Consider the following 23950-nt stretch of genomic DNA (forward strand, 5'->3'; position numbering starts at 1 on the left):
ATTTAAATTTGAATGTTCCCTTATGTCTTTTAATTCCCCAAGGTTAAAAAGTCAGGGATAGCATACTTTTGTATTGTTACCTACCTGACTGTTCCCTTCCCAGGAACCCATTGGTGAAGATATCCTTTATTCAGGCCTGCAGCTCGGTGTCCTCCAGGACATCCTTGTCTTCCAGGTAGTAATGTTTCAGTATGCCCTCCACAAACCTAACAAGGAAGCACAGAACTTTTTTTTGCAACAATGTGAGTTTAAGTTTTTTATTTTTTATTTTTAAAGCACTGAGTTTAAAAATGTTTTCACATGTTTTGAAGACCTACTGTACGAATAGTTACAAAGGAGAGGATCCACTCAGCCCATCCGGTCTGTTTGGTGATCTAAAGATCCTGTCAGGCCGGTTCTTAAAGAAACCCAGGGAACTGTTACATAAGTCTATAAAGTCCTACAAACCGCTGTGTAAAGATCTTAAAATGTGAATACAGAACAAATCATACTTATCCACATAGTTTTGTACAATATTTAACCCAGAATGTATCTGGTATTTCTTCTCTGCACCGAATCTAGGGCAGTAATATCTTTTTTTATTATTATTTAACATGTTGGCCAAAGTTTTACACATTGTAAATAATGCTGTACTAGTGTTTTATACAATTTTACTACAACATCCATTGATATGAATTCTACATTATGTATCCTTGTTTATATGCTATAATTTGTTTGCCCTTCTAATTTTCCTCCCTTTTCCAGTAGATGTACTGTAAATGATGCATCAACATAAAGTTCCTAACTCCTACATAACCTCATGTACTGTAGCTTGGAACGTTTTATTCAAAATCCTGTGCTTGTTTACATTAAATGTCTGTTGGGTTTGTCCAGTCATAATAGTCTTTCTGAATCTTAGAAAATTACTTAATGTTCACTAATTCTCCTAATTTGGAATAATTTAAAAAGATGTCAAGTTTACTATGTATATCAGATAATTGATATAAATTAGGAGAAGTAATGCAGATCCTTGTGGTACTTCACTAAATAAATCACCCCAATTTGAACATTCAGCCCTTAACAGTATTATATTTTGTATTTAGTAACCAGTTTTCAAATTAAAAGCACTACAATCTGAGAATTAATCTTTTATAAGGAAATTTATCACAGGTCTGAGAATCTAAATATACCATATACAGATTCACTCAATCTGAATGAGTGTCAAAACCCATATCTGATGTTAGTTAAATGGCAGCTTCAATCTGTTGTACTATATTAAATCCACTACACCAATCAACTAACAAGATACAAATGTAAGCTAAATAAGTACTTGTAAAAAATCTTTGATTTATAATTGTTTTTATAGTGTTTCTCACTAATTTGGTGTATTTATTCAGTGTTTTTTTATATTGCTTTATCTCAAAATACTTTGGTTTCCCTTGCAAGCAATTAAAACATCAGTCATTTTAATTATTGGCATTAATATATAATGTTTATTTGCTGTGTAGTGAATTTAAGTGCCTTCAAATCAAACTTTGAGTCATTTAAATCACTACTGACTTTTTTCATTTTTATGGATTTGTTTAAAATACAATTTAAATGTATAATATATATATAGTACATATAAATGCATTATACATTTTAGTCAATCTAAAAAAATTCGAATTTATACACAATTTCCATTAATTCTGTATATAATTAAGTGTTATACAGTATTGACATACAATATTGTATTTGGAGTTGTGTAATCATTGTTTTCAATGAAATTCTCACTACTGTATGATCAGTGCAGAAAAATTTATGGATTAATAAACTTTTATTTTTTATTATTAAATTAAGATGTGTGACAGCCACACTCAGCTGTGGTATAGTAAGGATTCATTGTGCCACCTGATGGTCTTACAGAATAGTGTAGCTCTGCATCAGGTTATTTAAATTAAAGCAGCAAAACATGATTGTTCTCCATACTATGGCACTTGCTGCTGTATGTTGTCTGACACATTGTGTGTTTTAAATGCTTGCATCTGTGTTCTATGCTAACTACTGTTCTTGCTTGGTCATAAAAACAGTTGGGTAGGCATCCCTAAATCCATATTGAGTATTATCCCTCAGATATTTCCATGTATTGATTCTCTAGCTTGTCTTACAAACCTTTTCATAACCATACATGTAATATAAGTCATTAGAGATATTGGTCTGTGATTACTTAGGTAACTTTGTTCACCCTTCATATTGATAAGCACTAGATTAGTGATTTTCAAGGGTACCACCACTGTCATTGTTGGACTAATTACATAAATCGCTTTTGAATAACTTCTCTCAATTCCTTGAGTACACCTGGTAAGCTGTCGGGCCCTAGGAATTCATTCATCTTGACTGCTCCTAATGTTTGATCAAACTAATGCAGTCATTGTTGGATTAAGCTTCTGCAAGAACAAGATACATGTGGGTTTTCTGTGTGTATATACACTCTAATAGCTCTGTACTTTAAATGCAGTAAATTGCATTTCTCATCATGTGTCAGTGTCCTGGCCAAATTTCCCATTGGCCCTTACCAATCATGGCTTCCTAATAATCCCCCTCTATGAACTGGCTTCATTACTCTGCTCTCCTCCCCACTGAGAGCTGATGTGTGGTGAGTGTTCTGGCGCACTATGGCTGCCGTCGCATCACCCAGGTGGATGCTGCACATTGGTGGTGGTGGAGGGGAGTCCCCATTACCTGTAAAGCGCTTTGAGTGGAGTGTCCAGAAAAGCGCTATGTAAGTGTAAGCAATTATGTGGTTAATCATCTCTTGGTGCTTAAGAACTGAAAAAAATGTATTAGCTCTTCTTAACGAAAGCAGGTTGGAACATGTCTCCCTTAGAGAAAGAGTCCAATTAATGATGACTACAGTTGTCTTTCTACATCTCTGCTCACACAATGCCTGGCAGCCCCACCTGTTGATCGCAGCCCACAGTTTAAGGCCATCATCGCGGTAGTGGTAGTTGGGTATTCGTTCAACCCCACAAGCGGCAATGTCCTCCGGCAGACAGAGGGAGCTGTAAGTCAGGGAAGTAAAACCTCTCTGCATCACTTCAAACTTCCCCAGTCCTCCAGTGCTGGAGGCCTAGTTGAGAATGAAAACAAGGGATTTTAGTCTAACTTTCATCCAAACAATTTATACTGAATTCCAGCCATGGATTTAGCAGTTATGGAAAACTGTTGTTTTGGCTCCTGGGAAATTTTTAAAAGGCAAAATAGAAATTGCTGTAAAACAAATACAGATGTATTTCTCATAGTAATCTAAAAGATCTGTAATTGGCATTAGGCACTTTATTACTTCAATTTAATTTAGTTAAGCAGGTGAAAGTCACTATTGAAGAACACAAATACTGCAACTTACTTTGTGGTTAGGGGTAAGCGTTTTAAATAAAAATGTTTACTGTAGTATTGTTACATGTTTTTAAAAATTAATATGCTTCTCTAAACAGTTTTATGAATTATTAAAGGTGCCTCTTGAAAGGATTATTGAAAAAACTTAAATCACAAAGGAAAGCTGAGAGTGCATCCCTTATACCAAAGGGGCTACATAAAGCTGGAATAACATTTCCATTTTAGACTCAAGAGCATTCAGCCACCTAAACTTCTTCAATTTTAGTAATGAACTGGTCTGATTGTTCCACCATTTTAAATGAGTCTTTTGCTTTATATTTTGTGTTATAAAAATGTTAAATAGGGAATAGGACTATAAGAAATTCATAGGATTGCAGGTGCAATGGTTATGCAGCAATAGAGACTTACCTTGTCAAAAAGTCCACCTCCTGACACCAAAACATTTCTTGCCATAATATTGATGTGAAGGGTGTATCTCATGTGAGGAATCAGGAGCTTCATATTGACACAAAAAATAAATACATTTTCTACATAGGAAAACAAAGACAATAAACATGCCAATGGTGCATTCTTTATTGGCTCAAGACAATTGTCATGAGATTCAGGATGTTTCTTTATTGAAGTGAATGGTAAGCTAGCCTGTTTGATTTCTACAACACTTGATGCAGAATAACAATATTTGGTCTATCGAGTAGATTTTCTGTTTTATGCCCCTTAAGTCTTTCCCTTTGCTAGTTCTATTCCCCAGTTCAAATATTAAAACTGTTCTAAGAGGGTAATAAGGATGTTTAAATTGACATTTAGTGACTATGGCATGATAGCAAACTGCAGTTTAAGAGGAGGCATGTTGCAAATTAAAAAAACAAAAAGTAAAATGCTGAAAATAAATATTTAAAGGCTGTCCCTTGTATTGTAGTAATTATTGTATGGTTCACTTAAAACACTTACAAATCAAATCTGTCTCATCATAGCAAATGTAATATTAACAAGTAGTCAATTATTATTGTGCATTTACACATTCCATAGGTTTAAATAAATTAGAAATTCTGCAGTAGAGGGGACCTCCCTGGGGGAGTCTCCATTTTGGCTCAAAAACCCAACAGTGTAGATTTTAAACAAGATGGCCACCTGTTAGTTGGAAATGAAGATTTAGAGACAACTAGGCCAAGTAAGTGTTAGTACTTGGGTGGACTGGAATTGGAATGGAGAAAAAAAGGTTAGGACAGGTCTTTCATGGAATGAGCCATGTCTCTATATGATTATGCAGCCTAGAAGATTCTGGTAAGGAAGAAAGATTCTGTTTGCATCCTGGCTAGAGCTGGGAGGCAGAAATTCGTTCCCCTGTTTTAAGATTGTGACTACTGATGGATCTTATGGTGCATATATTGTATTTGAACATAAATATGCTGACTCAAAGGTGAACAAAAACAGTTAAAACCTTAGAAAACACTTTCTTAGGCTACCTGCTTAGACCAAGAAGAAAGTCACTTACACAAATAAATACAAAATGATTATGACATCTTTTGTCAAAAATACACAGTAACAGTACCTTGAACAAAGGGTGCACTGAGGGTAACTGCCTGAGGGTGGCAACACAGAATACCTCTGCCAACATGTGGGTTCGCAGTAAGTTAGTAACCAACTCGAAATAGTTAAAGTCAGCACTGCGCACATAGGTCTTCGCCAAGAGCCAGCTGACAGAGTCGCTGGGCAGGAATATGGGGTTTTCTGGTTCTGCCTTCTGCTTGAGCTATAATGAAAAAGATAACATTAACAAGCATAGAGCCAGATCCATACTATTTGATGCACATCCTACGAATGTTTGAAAGATTGTGTATATACACATACTGTATTGTACAAGATAATCCCTTTGTCAGGATTCAACCCATTGAGGCTGAGCAGGTGTGAGCCTCATCGGAACGATCCCCAAAACACTGACAGATTTTGAACAGCAAGTGAGGTTGGCAGCAATGTGTCGCTGAGGAGAACGAGCACTTAGTGTGGAAAGAATGAGAAGTCTGAGCTCGTCTGGCCAGAGTGAGCACCAGTGGGGTCTTCCTGGATGAAGATGGGTGGGAGACCTCCTGGGAAGAATGAGATTGTTACTGGGACCAGTAGGCAGCACTCACCCTGTGGTCTGTGTGGGTCCTAATGCCCTAGTATAGTGATAAAGAGACTACACAGTAAAAAAGGCACCATCCTTCAGCTGAGAAAGTGACTCTGGCACTGGTTTGTGAAAAGGAAACAGGATAAAGGTGAGAGTTTTTGTAAAGGTGAATATAAGATATTAGAAAAGTGCCACAAAAAAGATGTGTGCAGTTGTGGGCAATCAGGCAGTTATTAGAAGTACATGATCATAAGTGCAACTTTAGAATACAACTTCATCCCAGACTTCTGTTAAAAAACACCACTTAGTTCTATCCCTTCTATTTTAAGTTATTTTCTGCTGAGCAATCCTACTTAAGCCATTTGCAATAAATAGATGACATATTAAGACCTTTAATAAGAAAAGCTATGCCAGTTGTCGGTTTATCAGTAATGCCATTAACTAGTGATTTGGGAGAGGGTCATTCCTCTACATTTTTTCAGTTCTGTTTTCTAGGAATAATAATCATTTTATTATTTCCTGGGAAAGCTAAGATTGCTACTGGAAGAGGTGTTACTGGGACCAGTAGGGAGCACTCACCCTGTGGTCTGTGTGGGTCCTAATGCCCTAGTATAGTGATAGAGAGACTATACAGTAAAAAAGGCACCATCCTTCAGGTGAGATGTAAAAATGAGGTCATGACTCTCCATGAGAGTCATTTAAAAATTCCAGGGCATTTCTCAAAAACAGCAGGTGTCCTAGGTACCCTGGTGCCCCAGCCAAATTCCCCCCCCTGCCCTTTACCAATCACGGTTTCCTAAAATCTGTGTCTATGAATTGGCTTCATCACTCTGCTCTCCCCCTCTCTGATAGCTGGTGTGTGGTGAGCGTACTGGCGCACTATGGCTGCCGTTGTCATCCAGGTGGGGCTACACATTGGTGGTGGTAGTGGAGGGGAGTCCATATTTCCTGGAAAGGTATTTGAGTGGAGTGTCCAGAAAAGTGTTGTGTATATGTGTGCGAAATAATAAAATGATTATTATTCCTAGAAAACAGAACTGAAAAAATGTAGATGAATGACCCTCTCCCAAATCACTAATGTGGTGTCTCCGGGGGATAGTTTATGTAAACGAAGGTAGTACTTACACCACACTTTACTGTCCTCAGATCCGTGGCGTTTCTTCCAACAACTGTCTTCCTAATACAGTCCGTAATCCGTTCCCTTAGTCCTGATCCTTAACAAGCACCTCTTTCCACTCTTTTCCTCCAAAACGCATTCACCTTACCGGCTTCCGCCCTGTTCACTGCCTCCGGGCCACTTATATTCCGGTTCCTGATGCGTCTCAGCTGTGTCTCGTGTTTCTTAAGGTAGACCCTTTCCATCTACTGGTCAGCTGATTCTTTTTGTCCGCCATCTTGCTAAGGTCAATCTCTAGCATTTTCAGCGTTTCGTTTCGGAAATACCTGTTAGAGATGACCCTTCCCCGTGTCCTCTTACATTCCCTCCACCTGAGATCAGCCCCGACCTCGGGCGATCTAGAAAAAAACAAACAGTGCATTCGGGAGAGGGCGTCTACATTTCCTTGTTTCCTTCCGGGTCTATAGACCGTCTGAAATTGAAATCTTTGCAGACTAAGACCCCACCGCGTAATTCTATCGTTTTTATCCATATTTTGTAACATCCATGTTAATGGCACATGATCTGTGTATAATATAAATTGTCTTCCCAATAAATAATACTTCAAATAGTCTAGGGCCCATTTGATTGCTAGACATTCTTTCTCTATCGTGGAATAGTGTTTTTCGGCCGGAGTCAACTTACGGCTGATATACAGAATAGGATGCTCCAGTCCTTCAATCTCCTGCGACAGTATGGCTCCAATCCCAGTGTCTGAAGCATCAGTTTGTACCATGAAAGGCTTACTGAAGTCTGGTACCTGTAAGACAGGTTGAGAAGTGAGAGCTGCTTTTAAGTCTTGGAAAGCCCTCTCTTCCAAGTCGGTCCATTTTATTTTCTCCGGACAGCTCATCTTCGTCAGATCGTGTAGAGGGGCGGCCATGGCTGCAAACCCTGGGATGAAACGCCGATAGTAACTTGCCAGTCCCACAAACGTTCGAATTTGCTTCTTGGTAGCTGGTTTGGGCCAGTTCTTGATTAATTGTACTTTCTGATCTTGGGGCATGATCAATCCTCTCCCAATCGTATAACCCAGGTAATTGGCTTCCCTAGCCCCCAGACAACATTTATTTGGGTTGGCCATTAATCCTGCTGCTCGCAACGTTCCAGTTACTGCTTCCAGGTGTTGTAGATGTTGTTCCCAGGTCATGCTGTGGATTACAACGTCATCCAAGTAGGCGGCTGCAAAATCCCGATATGGTCTCAGAATTCGGTCCATCAATCTTTGGAATGTTGCGGGAGCGTCATGCAAACCGAAGGGTAGGACCCTATACTGATATAGTCCTTCAGGTGTGGCAAAAACGGTTTTGGCTTTATCTTCTTTGGCCAGTGGCACTTGCCAATATCCCTTCGTAAGATCAAGGTGCTGATGTATCGAGCGTTACCTAATCGCTCGATTAGTTCATCTATACGGGGCATGGGGTATGCATCAAACCGCGAGATCTCATTTAACCTTTTGAAATTGTTGCAAAATCGGATAGTTCCATCCGGCTTGGGGATCAGAACTATCGGGCTATCCCACTCACTATGGGATTCCTCGATTATTCCCATCTCCAGCATTTTACCCACCTCTTCTTTAATCAGTTTCCTTTTGGCTTCTGGTACTCGATACGGGGGTAGCCTTACCTTTTTCCCCGGTTCCGTGACGATCTTATGTTGTATAGGGTGGGTTCGACCAGGTGTCCGGGAAAAAACATCTTTGTTTTGGGACAGGAATTCTTGTAGTTCCTGTTTTTGTGCCGGAGCCAGGTCTCCCACGGCTACCGCACCCGTTTCTTCTTCCAGAGGGTCTGGGGAAAAGTGGGTGAGCAGAACTTCGGAGCCATGCCATTTTTTCAGCAAATTGACGTGGTAGATTTGATGCTGCCGTCTTCTGTCATGTTGCTTGACCTTATAGTTGACTGGCCCCACCTTTTCCACCACTTCATAAGGTCCCTGCCAGGATGCCAAGAATTTACACTCTGGGGTTGGAACTAGCACCAGTACTCTGTCCCCAATCTGAAATTCCCTCGCAACTGCTCCCCTATTATAAATTTGTTGTTGTCGAGCCTGGGCTTTCTCCAGGTTTTCTTTCACTAAGGGAACAATAACATTTATTCTTTCTCTCATCTGTTCCACATGCTCAATGATAGTTTGTAAAGGGGAAGGTTGATGTTCCCACGATTCTTTGACCACGTCCAATAGGCCCTGTGGTTTCCGAGAGTAGAATAATTCAAAGGGGGAAAATCCAGTCGAAGCCTGCGGTACTTCTCGAACCGCAAACATGAGATACGGGAGCAGCTGATCCCAATTTTTTCCATCCTTTTGCATCGTCTTCCTAAGCATGCTTTTCAGGGTCTTATTAAAACGTTCTACTAGACCATCGGTTTGAGGGTGATAAACAGAGGTTCGGATCTGCTGTATACCCAGCAGCTTACATAAGTCTCGCATGACTTTCGACATAAAAGGTGTTCCTTGATCAGTTAGGATCTCTTTAGGAATTCCGACTCGAGTGAACAGTTGTACTAGCTCTCTAGCTATGTTTTTGGCAGTGGCAGCTCTCAACGGAATGGCTTCGGGGTACCTGGTAGCATAGTCTACTATTACTAGAATATATTGGTGCCCCTTGGTGGTTCTGATCAGGGGCCCCACCAAATCCATCCCAATCCGTTCGAAGGGGGTTTCAATAATTGGGAGGGGAATCAAAGGGTTCCTATAATAAGGTTGTGGCGCACTTTTCTGACACTCGGGGCATTCCCGACAGTACTTCTCGATGGCCTTATAGATCCCTGGCCAAAAGAACCTAGAGAGGAGTCTCTCGGATGTCTTCTTTACCCCCAGGTGCCCACCCAGGAGTTGGCTATGGGCCAAGTTGAGGAGCTTCATCTGGTAAGGCCGGGGAATAAGGAGTTGTTCCACTTCTTCCTGTCCCTTCTGCTGCACTTGATAAAGGAGATTATTCTTTGTCATAAAATATGGGTAACTCACTGTGTTAGGATCAGTACACCACTCCCCATCAATTTTCCTGACATGTCCCCACGCATGTCTCAAGTTCCCATCTTCTAGCTGGGCCGTCCCAAACTTACCCCGACGTTCTGGGGGTTCCCAGTTCGGTAGTTCCATATTTCCAAACTCAACTCCAAGTTCAGTTCCGCTTTCTTGTGGGTCCGTCTCATCAGGGTCGTCGGTAGGGCGTCACCACTGTCTTCCGGCCAGGGGATTGGTCTTGGCCTAGCTGATTGGATCGTGTTCCAAATCTGGAGGAAATGGGGACAGTCTCGTCCCAGTATGACAGGGTATGGCAACTGCTCAACCACTCCTACCGTTGAGCGGTAGGTCCCCTGTTCTGTAGAGATGCTCAATTCGACCGTTGGATAGTCTTTGGTGTCCCCGTGAATGCAAGTAATAGGTATTCCCTTTGTTCTTGGAATCTCTAGTTCTCCCGGAAGTATTGTAGGGGTCACCAGGGTCACCGCACTGCCAGAGTCCAATAAGGCTTCGATGGGTTCTTCCTCTATCTCGATTTTCGTAAGATGGGGATCCTCGCGGGTCGGGACCCCCGCTGTAAGGTAGTTGCATAGGGCTTCATCTCTGGGGTCTACCTGCATGGGTTCGGGCAGGCCGGGGCAATAGCTGGCTAAATGCCCTTCTTCCTGACAATTAAAACATCGCCGGGTTTCTTCCCATGGCCGGGGCCTTGAGTCAGACTTCCTCCGAAGTTTTTTTTTTTAACTGTATAGGTTCCCGGTAATCACTATACTTTATTGGCCGATACTTTATTTTGGTTTCCAGACTCTTGGGGCTTCTTCTCTCCTCCCTCCGAAAGTCCCCTTTTCTCTCCCTAATCAGGGCCTCTGTGGCATGGTGTCTGTCCACCCAGTCCATGGCTTGATCTAGGGTCTGGGGATCCCCTTCACTTACTTTCTTTTTCAGGTGCACAGGCAGACTCCTCACGAAATGATCCAACACCACCCTTTCTACCACCTGTCCTGGGTTTAATTCTTCTGGCTGGAGCCATTTCTTTGCCAGATGTACCAGGTCAAACATCTGAGACCTCGTAGGCTTGTTCATCTGGTAGCTCCAATTGTGGAACCGGACTGCTCGTATCGCCATGGTTACCCCTAGTCTTGCCAATATTTCGTTTTTCAGAGTCTCATAATTCTCTGCATCTTCTTCTTTTAAATCATAATATGCCTTTTGGGCTTCTCCAATTAAATAAGGGGCTACTCTCCCAGCCCATTGTTCTTTGGGCCATGCATTTCGAGCTGCAGTTCTTTCAAAGGTGGTTAAGTACGCTTCCACATCATCAAGCTCAGTCATCTTTTCTAGCGTAATTTGTTCTTCCTGAGCGGTGCCTCTCCCCGCTACCGGGGCCTGCCGGATTTCTTCCCTTAACCTGCACAACTCTGCGCGTATTAATTTTTGCTCCTCTAATTCGTTCGTTGGTTTCTTTTTGGATTTGGTTCGCCTCCAGTTGCGCTTCGTTAGCTTCTCGTTGTCCTTTTAATGCCTGGAATTGGGCGAGGGTGGCCTGGGACAACTGCTGTATTAATTCTTCCATAGCGTTTCTTCACACGCGCAAAGCGGAACCCGCACACACATACAAAAAAAAAACTTGCTCTCTTTGATTCTCAAACCCGAGCGGGAGCTGCCCGCATCCTCCACCAATTGTGGTGTCTCCGGGGGATAGTTTATGTAAACGAAGGTAGTACTTACACCACACTTTACTGTCCTCAGATCCGTGGCGTTTCTTCCAACAACTGTCTTCCTAATACAGTCCGTAATCCGTTCCCTTAGTCCTGATCCTTAACAAGCACCTCTTTCCACTCTTTTCCTCCAAAACGCATTCACCTTATCGGCTTCCTCCCTGTTCACTGCCTCCGGGCCACTTATATTCCGGTTCCTGATGCGTCTCAGCTGTGTCTCGTGTTTCTTAAGGTAGACCCTTTCCATCTACTGGTCAGCTGATTCTTTTTGTCCGCCATCTTGCTAAGGTCAATCTCTAGCATTTTCAGCGTTTTGTTTCGGAAATACCTGTTAGAGATGACCCTTCCCCGTGTCCTCTTACACTAGTTAATGGCATTACTGATAAACTGACAACTGGCATAGCTTTTCTTATTAAAGGTCTTAATATGTCATCTATTTATTGCAAATGTCTTAAGTAGGATTGCTCAGCAGAAAATCCCTTAAAATAGAAGGGATTGAACCAAGTGGTGTTTTTTAACAGAAGTCTGGGATGAAGTTGTATTCTAAAGTTGCACTTATGATCACGTACTTCTAATAAGTGCCTGATTGCCCACAACTGCACATCTTTTTTTGTGGCACTTTTCTAATATCTTATATTCACCTTTACAAAAAATCTCACCTTTATCCTGTTTCCTTTTCACAAACCAGTGCCAGAGTCACTTTCTCAGCTCTTTTGAAACAAGCGGATCTTCAACCTCCAGAAAGGATCTGGTTCTGCTCTTTTCTTTCAGCTCTCATGTTGGCAGCCCTCGCAGGAACTCGGAACAGCTGTGGCTGCTTCAACGCTCATCCCTCACTTTCTCTTCTCCCAATCCCACCCTCTCTAGCTCTCCCTCTCGTTTCCTCGCCATTTCAGGTTGAGTGTCCTGCCCACCACATCTGCAGCCCCAGAGTATACTTGTTGTCTCATGTCCCCAGTCCCTCATTCCTCTGTTCCCACTGGTGGTCGCTCTGTCCAGAAGAGCTCAGACTTCTCATTCATTCCAAACTAAGTGCTCGTCAGTGAAACGTTGTTGCCAGCCTCACTTGTTGTTAGCCCCATGTTCAGAGGGGATCTTTCTGGGGGTGTAGTGATAGCACTGATCTTTGGCCTGCTCTGTCCAGCCAGGTGAGTTAACACAAATTAGGGTATTCTATCCCTTTATATTTGTCCCCTCATTTAGTCTTCATTATAATTGAACCAAACGTCTGAAATGATGTAATTTAACAAATGTTTGGAAGGAAGTCCAGAACTTTGCATTCATCTTTTCTAGCACTTCTCCCTTTACCCCAGCTTCACCATTGCAGCATCCTCCCTGGTTTAGTCGTTATAAGTTTGGGAGGGTCATGACAGTGCCTTCTGCCAGGGGAGTTAAAAGCAGAAGTAGGAGGTATGCTGTCACTCTATTAATTGGCTCATTTTGCCGCTATTAGACTTTGACAGTACTAGTGAAATACTTGAGAATATTGTTTGAAATCTACACTTTTAGGTGTTTTAGATGGTAAATTGCATGACGTCTGGCACCTGGATGGCAATGGGCCTCAGGTTTTCTTCACGATCCAAATACAGCAGGCAGAGAGGAGCAGCAAGGAATTGCTTCTGTTTATTGATGGTATTGGTCTTGATGCCATCGAGCTGCTTATAGTCCACAAGGTAGATATGGCCCTTCTGTAGAAACAAAATAATAAAAGGAGCTAATCTGCACCCTTTGGGAACTGAAATGAGTTACAGTACTTTATTAAAGACATATTTGGAAATGCAAGGCAAACTGATTATTTCAATTTTTTTTTTAAATGTGCTCAATACATGTATTTACCTCAGAAGACCGTGTTTCACATTGAACTGAATACTATTATTTCAGGTAAACAGGTCTAGCATTGGGAGGGCACAGTGAAATGGCAGTTATAATTGAACCAAGGTCTCTGGGTTTGATTCTGGCTTCAGTGTTTGTAAGAACTTTGCATGTTTTCACACTTTGTGTGGGTTTTATCTAGATGCTCTAATGTCTTCCTTCCATCCAATATCTTGATTTGATTGACCATTCTGAACTGTTCCTGTATGTGATGCACTGGAGAGCAGTTGTGTGCACTTAGTCCCACCCTGTGACCCATGCCTCTGTGATAGGCTCCTGCCTACTGTGATATTCATCAGGAAAAGCAATGCTATAAACATCGGTTACAATCCAGAAAGGATAATTATGGATTCAAATTGTTGAGAAATACAGCATGTAATAGGCTTGAGAAAAATTTCCCATCCTGTAGATGTGAGCCTCACACCTGATATGAAATTTTAGACATTCATTAGGTATTTTAACACAGACAGAATGCTGACAATCAGACTAGGACCTCTTTGGAAAGCTGACAATGAGCTGTGAGAAATAAAGACCAACATTATTCTGATCCTGAAAGCAATCTCTAGAATGAAGGCTGGGATTGGGTCTTCCCTCCTCATATGTTTATGCTCATATGTCCTGTGAACATCGGCATAACACGCATATAATGTTCATGTTTATTTTCAGATTTAGTGTGTTTTTGCCGAAAGTACAAAGTTACAAGGCTACTGGTAATCATTATTCAGAAACATGTACTCCTAAATCAACTGTTTACTAAATCTAAACTATTGAAGTAATGCCTGTACATCGGAACAGGTAAAGTTTTATTCCTTCACAACAACGTTTCGGGTGTGGAGCTGAATATGACACACCTGAAGAAGGCTCCACAGCTGAAACATTCTCTTTTCCTATCCTTTTAGCACGGAATAAAACTTTACCTGTTCCTTTGCGGCCGACACATGCTAACACCGCTACCTGCTTGAACTTCTTCATGCCTGTACGTTACACGTTTCAAGTGCAGGTCGTACTCACCTCCATTTCTTCCTGAAGGCCGCTGGATTTTTCCAGGAATTTATGGACCATCTCATTAGTAACTGGGAAGTTTTGGGGGATCTCCTTGCAGTGTTTGATAAGTATGGGGTTGGTGCCGTTTAGATACTGAGACCCAAAAAACCAATCTTTCTTCCAATATAGTTGCACTTTCTCTGTATTGACAACATGCTTTTAGTGTAAGAACTTTGTCGGTGCTTTTATTGACATTTTCTGGCTCATGTCAAATGCTGTAGCATCGGATGTACTTGAAAAACTGTGGGAAACACAAATGCACTAATCTGTTCCTGCTTACTGTCCTTTTTTATTTTTAAGAAAACTGTAAAACAGTTTCTGGATAGCAGACCCTATTGAGTGAAAACATACAGTAAGGACCTATCTGGTGAGGCAGAGCATGGCTTTAGAAAAATTCACATAATTAAAAGCAGTTCGAGATGATTCCTTACCTATTATAAGTACAAAATATAACACTTTAAGGTATAAAATAATAATTTCAATAGTTGAATTAGTTATATTAACGGGTCTGCATGTGCTCATACACGCATTAAGTAACAGTTTAGTAACTGTCCTCAGTAGCTTCAAGCTGATTATTATTATGAAATACAGTTTTCAGAATGCAAAGGGCAGATACAAAGCCATTTAATAAAGAAATAAATATTCATTTAGGATATTTCATACATGAGACAATTTCTTTCTATAACAGTGCTACTCTAGTAATTCAATATAAAAGGGGAATTTTGACTTTTGGGGTACTCTGTGAATTCTAGGTTGCACACCACATCTCCCCCCTCTTTGATCCAGTTGTTATACAAGACAGTTATATAAGTGTATCTGTTTTTGTGATGTTTTAACTTTGTCTCAAGATATGGTCATTAAATCAAAGATTCACATTTATAATTTCAGAAATGTGATAATCACATTTTGATAAATATCTGAGCACTGTAATTATACATGGTTGCAGACAAGAGGAGTACCTCCTATAATAAAACTAAATGTCTCATTTAATTGCAAATATTAGTGAGTCAGGGCTCCTTCCTGAGCTTTTTGTGACTGTGGCCAAAATCAGTTTTGCCCTATAGAGTACTGTATCATTGTGGTTTAAGAGCCAGCAGTATAAATATACTCTGAAGAAAAATTATCTAGCAGTATATACTGATTGGTTTTACAACTACTTTGTAAAAAGTACATTTTGAGACATGACTGGATTTTATGATTGTTCATTTATTTGCCTAATGCTTTTATCCAAAGTGACTTGCATTTATACAACTGGACATTTTACTGATGCAATCTAAGAGAAATGTCTTCAGCTGGTTTTCCATTTTGAGAATTAGATGTTTGTGCACATAATGACTTTCTCCCTGCCTTTATTATCCAATTATTTCTGTTTAATTTATAATCATGTTTCTGATTCAGAAGCACAGTACCTGACACATCTGTCTTTGTGGAATGGTTGAAGAATTTCTCGTATATCTGCATACTTTGCCTGGGATCCTTAAAAGAGACGATGCTCCAAAGGCCAAGGTCCTTTAGACTGGAAAAATAGATCAAACCATCACACTTGTAACCATTCCAAAACAGTGTGAAACGGCAAGAACTAATTGATATTTACAATGTCATTATATTTTGAGTCAAAACATCATTAACAATCTTACTATGAAACAATTTTAAGCCATACTGAAAGTTTTGCTCACTAGTAGTGTTAGAGAGCAGAAGATTCATACAAAATGGCAGATCTTGTCCAAATTACAGTTCTCGGGGAAAACCTGCGACCTTTCGTTATCTGATTGGAGCAACATATTAAAAAAATCTTATCTCAATCTGGAGATAAACGAAGTTCCCACGATTTCAACAGAAACCCCTCCTTCTCATCCCCCCCAGATCCCCTGTCTTCCAATGTTGTTTGTAGGCTTGGGCCAATCCCATCCAACTGCCTAAGTGTCAGGGGCAGTTAAGAATAGAAAATTTGCACCCCTATCCAGACAGCAGCTGCCTTTTAAATTGCCATCCATTCAGCTGTCTTCCCTCATTTGGTCCACAGTTTTCAAAGGAATGTACTGTAACTCAAACATGGTCCAATATCTATTTGTACCCTGCTGTCCAAATGTCAATGGTTCAGTTCTGAGCCATGATACTAGTCAACTGTGACTCAGATTTCACCAGCAGCTGAGTTCAAATTAACTGGGTTCAGAGTTTTTGAGAGGTCTCTATTTCTAGTAGTGTGGCACACAGAATATAGGCATATAAGCCATTCACACATGGTAGATTAGAAGGCTCAGGATGTTTTATCACACCTTAACACAAAATATGATCTCTCATGAAGACCTAACTAGACTACTGTATAGTCCCTTCTAAGCTACTTACTGACATCAGCATTAAACTGATTTTAACTCGTAGATAGGCACTATAATGTTCCAAGACTCATTGGTCGCTCCCTTTTCACTTGTGTAGAGCCCATACCAGAGGCTCTGTGCTTCCTGCCTTTTAAATGCTACCTAACCAATTTTCTTGAATTTGAATTGTCAAGTGAAGGGGGAAGGCAGGTCATCCTCAGCTGCTTTCTGGGGAAGTTGGATAAGATCTTAGAAACCATACCTTGTCTGAATATGCTGTCCTCTTACGTACTTGTACAGGCTGTTAAGCAGGTGACTTGGAGAATGTGCTGTGTGAAATAAGTAAACTAGCTTTTACGCCTTGTCAGCTGCAAACTTGTATTCAATGTCTTTGGTGAATGAAAATTGCATCTCTGAAGGCAGGTTCTCCTGATTCTCACAATCCACATGCTTTGGAAGGTTTTCAACTCCATTTTCCTTTGAGGTTGTCCATCTGTGTGTGCGTGCCTGAAAAATTGGTTAAGGGAACCAGAACAAGAGCTCGCATTGACAGCCTTGATTTTCCCTTGTTTTTCCACCATCTGGCATGTCAATTTTCATTCTTATTCAAATCCATCTGAAATTATGGGGTCCAGGAGAGAAAACGGACATGATCACCTTGAGATGTGGCAGGATACAGTATCAGGACCTAAAAACTGACGTCAGATCCTTTCATTTGCTGCAGTGATTGGATCACAGCTTCATAAACATATTATTCACTGCACCCATTTCAAATCTGATCAGTATTCAAGTATAGTAAATCCTTATTTTTCTCAAGTTCTGCATTTACCATCTTTGCCTATTTGTGTGAAATCATTAGTGACCTCTTTATCCATTTTTTTATTTTTTCATGGGGCAAAATTTCATATTCGCTCGCTGCTCAGTAGGGGAGTAAATACAGACACCCACTTCCACATCTTTGTCTCACGGATGTACTTCTGCTGGCCTGTTGGTCTCTGCATATCGTGGTTAACTAACAATTGACAAGTGCATCAATGTTTATGCTTTAGTTATTCGGTTTACAGCGTGAGAGTATTGGATGTCCATTGTGTGTTGATCATATATGAGGTTGCAATTATGTGTGTGTTAAGCTCTGAAATGTTAAATAACAAAAAAAAAAACCTCCTTGGTCCACCAAGCTATCAAAGTCTCAATTTTTGTGTTCCCCACAGGAGCAAAAGAGTTGGTTGGTTGAATAGGAAGGGAATGAGGCTACTGTTGTCTCTCCATTCACACACACCACCCCCACTCTGTAGCAGCCAACAAACCCTGTTTATGTCCAGTCCCTTTAATACCCATGGGGTATTAAGTCCTGTATTTGCAAAGACTTCAAGGTACAGATGCAGCCATTCAAAACGCGTGGGGTATAGAGCAGTGGGCGTGTCGCATAAAAACGCAGTATCACGCGGTGTAACACGTCATTTGACGTCATACAGGAAAGTGTCCGGAATCACCTTGTAAAACCGCCAGGAGGAGCCAATAAAGCTTAACCTCTCATGTACAGCATTTGAGCTTTTAAATTTAAACTGTGTATTACAGCATGTTAATCATCAGCCATTAAAAAGTTGGTATATTTTATGAAAGCAAGATTGCTCAGTTGGGCAAAAGTACACAACCTACCTTTATCATAAATATTTTAATTGTGCAGAAATATTTTATTCATCAAAGCCTTTACCGAAGATATTACTAATAGTATTACGCTGGTCCACATTCTTTCTAACCATCATTTTAAACTAAAAGTCTTTATTTTTTTCATTGACAAACACCACAGCACTTCATTGATCTGACTAATGAGGACAGGACATTAACTAGCCAATATGATAAAGGAATAAATGACTTTTTTTTTGTTCATTTCCTTAGCACATTTGTACAAGCACTTGGAAACTGTCCAATCCCTACTTTGTCAGGGATTTTCTTTTACTATAACAGACATAAAAACTCCCTTGCTTTTAACAGAGCATTTCATAATTTCTAACAACGAAAATGATTTAAACTGCGACACTTATCATTCAACCAGAGCTCAAAATATCACAAGGATCCTCGAGAGCACAACAAAGACTGTATTAAAAGAACAAGTAATAGGTTTATTCCATGCTGAAAAAAGAAGAAAGAGAACACAATGTTTCGGCCGTGGAGCCTTCTTCAGGTGTGAGAGAGACAGGGCAGTAGGCAAAGGTAAAGTAGCGGGAGAACAAAGGTTGGGAAGGAGGAGGAGTGAGAGGCGGTAGCAGGGGACAGAAAGAGGCCAATCAAGAGGTGTGTGAAGTCAGAATGGGTGCAGAGAGGTGTGAAATGAAACTTCCAATGAATGGAGAAAATTTAAAAACAGTAGTCTGTCGTTAAGGGAAGGGAGAATGTGTGATCCTAGCTGCAGAATAATTTTAGTTTCGGTGGTCTTTCTGATGTATGAGTTTGGAAAACCGTCTTTGAGAACACCGACGGAGAGATTAGAGTGGTCGTGGCCGTCAGAGGTGAAATGAGAAACAATGGGCTTGTAGAGATCTTTAATCTTTACAGCCCTGACGTGTTCTCTGAAGCGGTCTCCGAGTCTCCTTCCTGTTTCTCCAATGTAGATGGCTGGGCATTTACTGCAAGAGATACAGTAAATAAGGTTGCTGGAGGTACAAGATGCTGTCTGGGTGATCCAGAATTGTCCTGAGGGGCCTTGAATGAGTGTGGTGGTGGCTGTGTACTTGCAGGTGATATAACGAGCTCCAGCTATACCCCAGCAAAACCCCCTTTTTGTTTTTGCTTACAGTAGTAGTACTTAAGTACAGTGAGGTTTTACTGTACAGTGGAAATACATGTCAGTGCTTATTGTTTCTTTACAACTAATGTTGCTTCAATAGCAGCCTTAAAGTAACATGCTTTAGTGTAATATTTCACGATAGCCACACTGTTTTTGAATTAGAAAAAAATGTGACTCATTTCTTTCATTTTTGCAACAACTGTTAATCAGAATAACTTTAATTTTGCTGTTCCAATACTTTTGGAGTGCACCCCAAGTCTTTATTGTCTATTAGTTTATTTTTCCACACATTTTCCAAATTCCTTGATTTATTTGTATTTATTATGTTTTTTCCTGCCGTTTATTTTTCACTGTGGGTATAAATAGATAAGGAGAGCACTGTGTGTTTTCAACAGTAAGTGTGACAAACGTAAATCTGTCACTATGAAAAGCACTAGAAATAATCCAAACCATCCATTCATCTTCTGCTTTATAGAGTACAGGGTTGCAGGGACCTGGCAAACACCAGGTGCAAGGCAGAATACACCTGGACAGGATGCCAGTGCACACTGATACTAACACTCACACCTGGGCCAGTTTCCCAAGATACTTACCAGTACAGTATGTCTTTCACCTGCGCGAGGAAACTCATTAAATTAGGAAGAACATACAGTACAAACTCCACACAGGAACTGAACCCAGGGCCCCAGTGCTGCAGGGCTGCAATGCTAACCACTATATCCAAACCACTTTTTAAAACATTGAGAACACATCCAAAATATAATTGTACTTTGATATTTGATCAGTTTGGAAAATCACATAAAAAAGTGAAACTTTCTTAAAATTAACCTACAATGTAAAAGTTCAGTGGAATCAGTTTTAAATGGTCAAAAAGGTAAAAAAAAGGCACATCTTGGATGTGTAGAATAGTGGAGATTGATCTTTAAGGGGCTTGTGTTTTCAATGTGACATTGGTAAAAAATTGCGTATAGTACTGTTGTAACAGAACGAATAAGGTTCTTGATCCCAAGATGAAGTAAAACAGATGAGTTTATTGCATGCAAGGAACAATAAAGCCGAAGTCTTGTTTCCCGCAAGAAACAACAAATCCGAAGTATTGTTCTCCGTACTGGTACAAACTTTTGGGTTATATAGTGTCTTCTTCTCCGTTTCTGACATCACTCGGTCTGATGGTAAAGAGGGGGGTTAATGGTATTTGGCCAGTTTACGATGTCCTGGCCAAATGGTCAGTTTAAGATTACACCCAGGGGGGTTCCTAGCTTGCATCTGCAATCCTTATCAGTTAACCCCCTTTCCTGCCATAAACCCCAGCTTGTGACTTAGAAGTCTAAACCTCATACAGAAAGGATTAAATTCAAACCCCCGTCTTCACATCTTTCTTCATTCCCCCCTTATAAAATACGGCATACGTCAGTGTAGCCTATTTTTATACATACAGGGCAGATCTGTCAGGGCAGATCTTTCCTTTCTTGGCGAACAGGTATGTATTGCCATGACATTGTATGTTCCACAGTTATAGCAAGATGTGATACATGTTTTTGTGCACGTGATGATTACAATTACACATTTAAACAATACTATTCCTACAAATAAACACTGTAAAAAGGTTCCACCCCAGGCTCCAAACAGACTTTACCCAAGACCCAATTCCCCAATTTTCAGTATAATAGTCCTGATATTTCTGTCCCTCATTGTAAATGTGTTGGGCCAGATCTGAGATGTGCTCAGAATGATCAAGTTTATATGTGCAGCATTCAGTGCCAATTACTGCACAAGTTCCTCCTTGGGCCGCCAGTACATAATCTAAAGCTAGTCGGTTCTGCATGGCCACTGTTCTGAGGGCTACCATCTCATCATTAACAGCCTTCAGACTAGATGAGGTAGAATTTGCTAATTCCTCTAAAGTCGAGGCCATTTGAATTAACTCTCGACTCAGAAAGTTCATGCCGGCTTGTGGAAATATTATACCTAAATAATATTCCCAATCAGCCAGTTTTCTTTGTGGTCTGTGGTTAGGTCCGAAGGGGCTGTGGGTTTGAACACGGATATGAGGAACCACATATCCTAAATAACATGAGCCAGATCACTGGGCTGGCAACCATGGGTAGGCTCGTTTTCCACAAATGAAGTATGTTCCGTTTGGCGCTCCCCATGCCTCTGAAAATAAGAAGCTTATACCGAATTGTGGGGTGTGCCGATCCCATCCTGGAATTTGGAAGGTAGAGGTGGATATATTTGCAGCGATGGTAAGGTTGCAACGACTCCATCCAACCAAGTGCAGACCATTAGTGTGCTGAAAACATATGTTTCCCTCACGTTCCTTATTTAGAGTTAGGTATGGTGGTGTATGGCTTCTGTTATATTTAGGAGCGTAAGAGCCTGTGAAACTCGTGGGCTCCTAAGCCTCGCTCCTGTAGATATTGTAATGTTGTGCAGGTTAAAGTCGTGTTATGGCAACCCCCATAGTTTGTCATATTAAAATCTCCTAAATTATCCCTCCAAATGATCATGCCTATGACTTCCTCGAGACGCCAAGGAATGGCCCCCATAGGAAGTCCTCCCTGTACATACTGTATTTGGGTAATGCGGCACACACCCAGCAGGCACTTTGGTTGGTTTTCTTAGCTGTCAGATAGGAGAGGCCTAAAAAGGAATTAATTCCATGTTCTCCTTTGTGGGAGTGATGATCATTAATCCCTGTGGAACATAGTCCTACAGCAACCATTAACGTTATTAACGTTATTAACGGAAATGATTTCATTCTGAGTCTGTAACTGGGGATGAGGTTTGTCGGCAGTGTGACGCGTGGATCCAGCGATCTTTTCCTTCCACTCGAACCGCAGACTCGGTTGTCAACAGGATCTGGTAGGGTCCGTCCCACCTGGGCTGGAGAACCTGTGAAGGAAATGTCCTGATCCACACCCACTCTCCTGGGATGAGGTCGTGCCCTCCTTCAGGTGGTGGTCCCCACGCCTCCAGGACCTGCTCGCGGGCTCCTTGGGTGGCCTCTGTCAGCAACTTGCAATAATACAAAGAATGGTTGATCCATCTGAGGAAACCCCAGTCTCAGCACCTGTAAGAGAGCTTGTTTCAAATTATTACAGGTGGCTTTTGCTTCAGGAACCAAGGCAATCTTGTTCTTGTACTGCACTCCCCCCTTAAGCAGATCTGTTAAGAGTTGTGCTCACCCCATAAAAACATTGCACCCAGGCCCTGTTAAAATTTCACAATGCTAGACACAAAAGGGCCTTATCATAACTGCTTCTATTAGACACTCTAAAGCTGAAGCAACCCAGACTTGTGGGTTTCCTTGTCAGGGGAAGCACTCAGAATACCATCAACATACTGAGTGATCACAGTCAGTTGAAGCCACATGATACCCTGTTCTGGATAGTCATTCTTTGTAATGCATAATATTCCAACCCAATAGATCTGGGATAAAACCACCCATTAAAATCTGGTACTCGGCAAGTAAAACTTGCTGTCCCAATACTCCTGTGGCCTCCTGCCGTCTTCCCATATACATTAATCTATAGCACACTGTTGAACAGAGGAGTGAAACAAGCATGACAGTAGTGCTCCAGTATCCCCTAACAGAGAAACCAACACTCCGTTAACAGGACATTTTTAACCACTGGACTGGGACAGACTTAGGGAGGCTACAAGGGATTTACAGGATCTAATCGTTAGGTAAACAGATCTTCTCACAAGACGTTATTCTCCCCAGTCTCGATTCTAAACCTACAGCGTTTCAGCGTGTCTGGTTTCGAGACATTCAAATAAAACCAAATTGTTTCCACTATTGCAACTAATTGTATAAAAATACAAAAACTGTTTAACTACTTTTACGTCCACCTGTACTGTTCTTATATGTTTCAGACGCTCTTATATTTTCCAATCTCCTTAAGTTGATTTTCGTCAAGTCTCTTTAGTTACGTCTCTAGCCAGTCCCGCTGGCTAAACACACTCGCACCGTCATTTAGTATACCAAAACTCACAGTTACACACATACATGCCGGCACACAAATTCATAAAACACACATACACATCGAGAATATATTTTTCTCTTCGTACTACAATGTACTGTATTCTTGTTTTACTTCTACATGAATCCTTTTAAATCCTGAAGCGCACTCCAGGTTCACTGCATTCCTAATTTCGGGTGCGGTACTTTAGCCCACCGGCCAATATCTTCCGGTTTTGGATTTGATCGTATGGGGGAATCAGGGAAGGTAGGTGCGAGTGCGGACCCCCCTCGACGGGGTGCGAGACAGTTAGAGTGACGCTGTCATCAACAGCGCCAGCCCCCGCTACATCAGGCCCTCTCCCACTTAGGGTGAGAGTACAGGTCTGCGGGCGCCCTCTGTTTAAGGGAGTTCCTGTTCCGCCTCTATCACACTCGTACCAGGTGTCATCCCACTCACACCCCTCATCTCCATATGGTCACTGTGGGAATTGATCCCAATTATTTTCATTTCCTGCCTGTCTGTTCCCCTATGGGAGAGCAGCATATAACACATTAACTAGTGCAGTGCGACCAGGAACTAATTCTTCTTTTAGTTTCTGATTCTTCTGCACTGCCTCTTTTCGCTTTTGTTTATACTCTCTCGTAGCGAGTAAAGTATCTTT

General features: G+C 41.1%; 1 pseudogene; it reads right to left on the bottom strand.

Annotated features, from left to right (window-relative positions):
* LOC102697010 (polyunsaturated fatty acid lipoxygenase ALOX8-like) overlaps positions 1-23950 on the bottom strand; it is a 34015-nt pseudogene that overhangs the window by 7457 nt on the left and 2608 nt on the right.

Source organism: Lepisosteus oculatus, chromosome 16 (assembly GCF_040954835.1).
Source record: "Lepisosteus oculatus isolate fLepOcu1 chromosome 16, fLepOcu1.hap2, whole genome shotgun sequence".
NCBI lineage: Eukaryota > Metazoa > Chordata > Actinopteri > Semionotiformes > Lepisosteidae > Lepisosteus > Lepisosteus oculatus.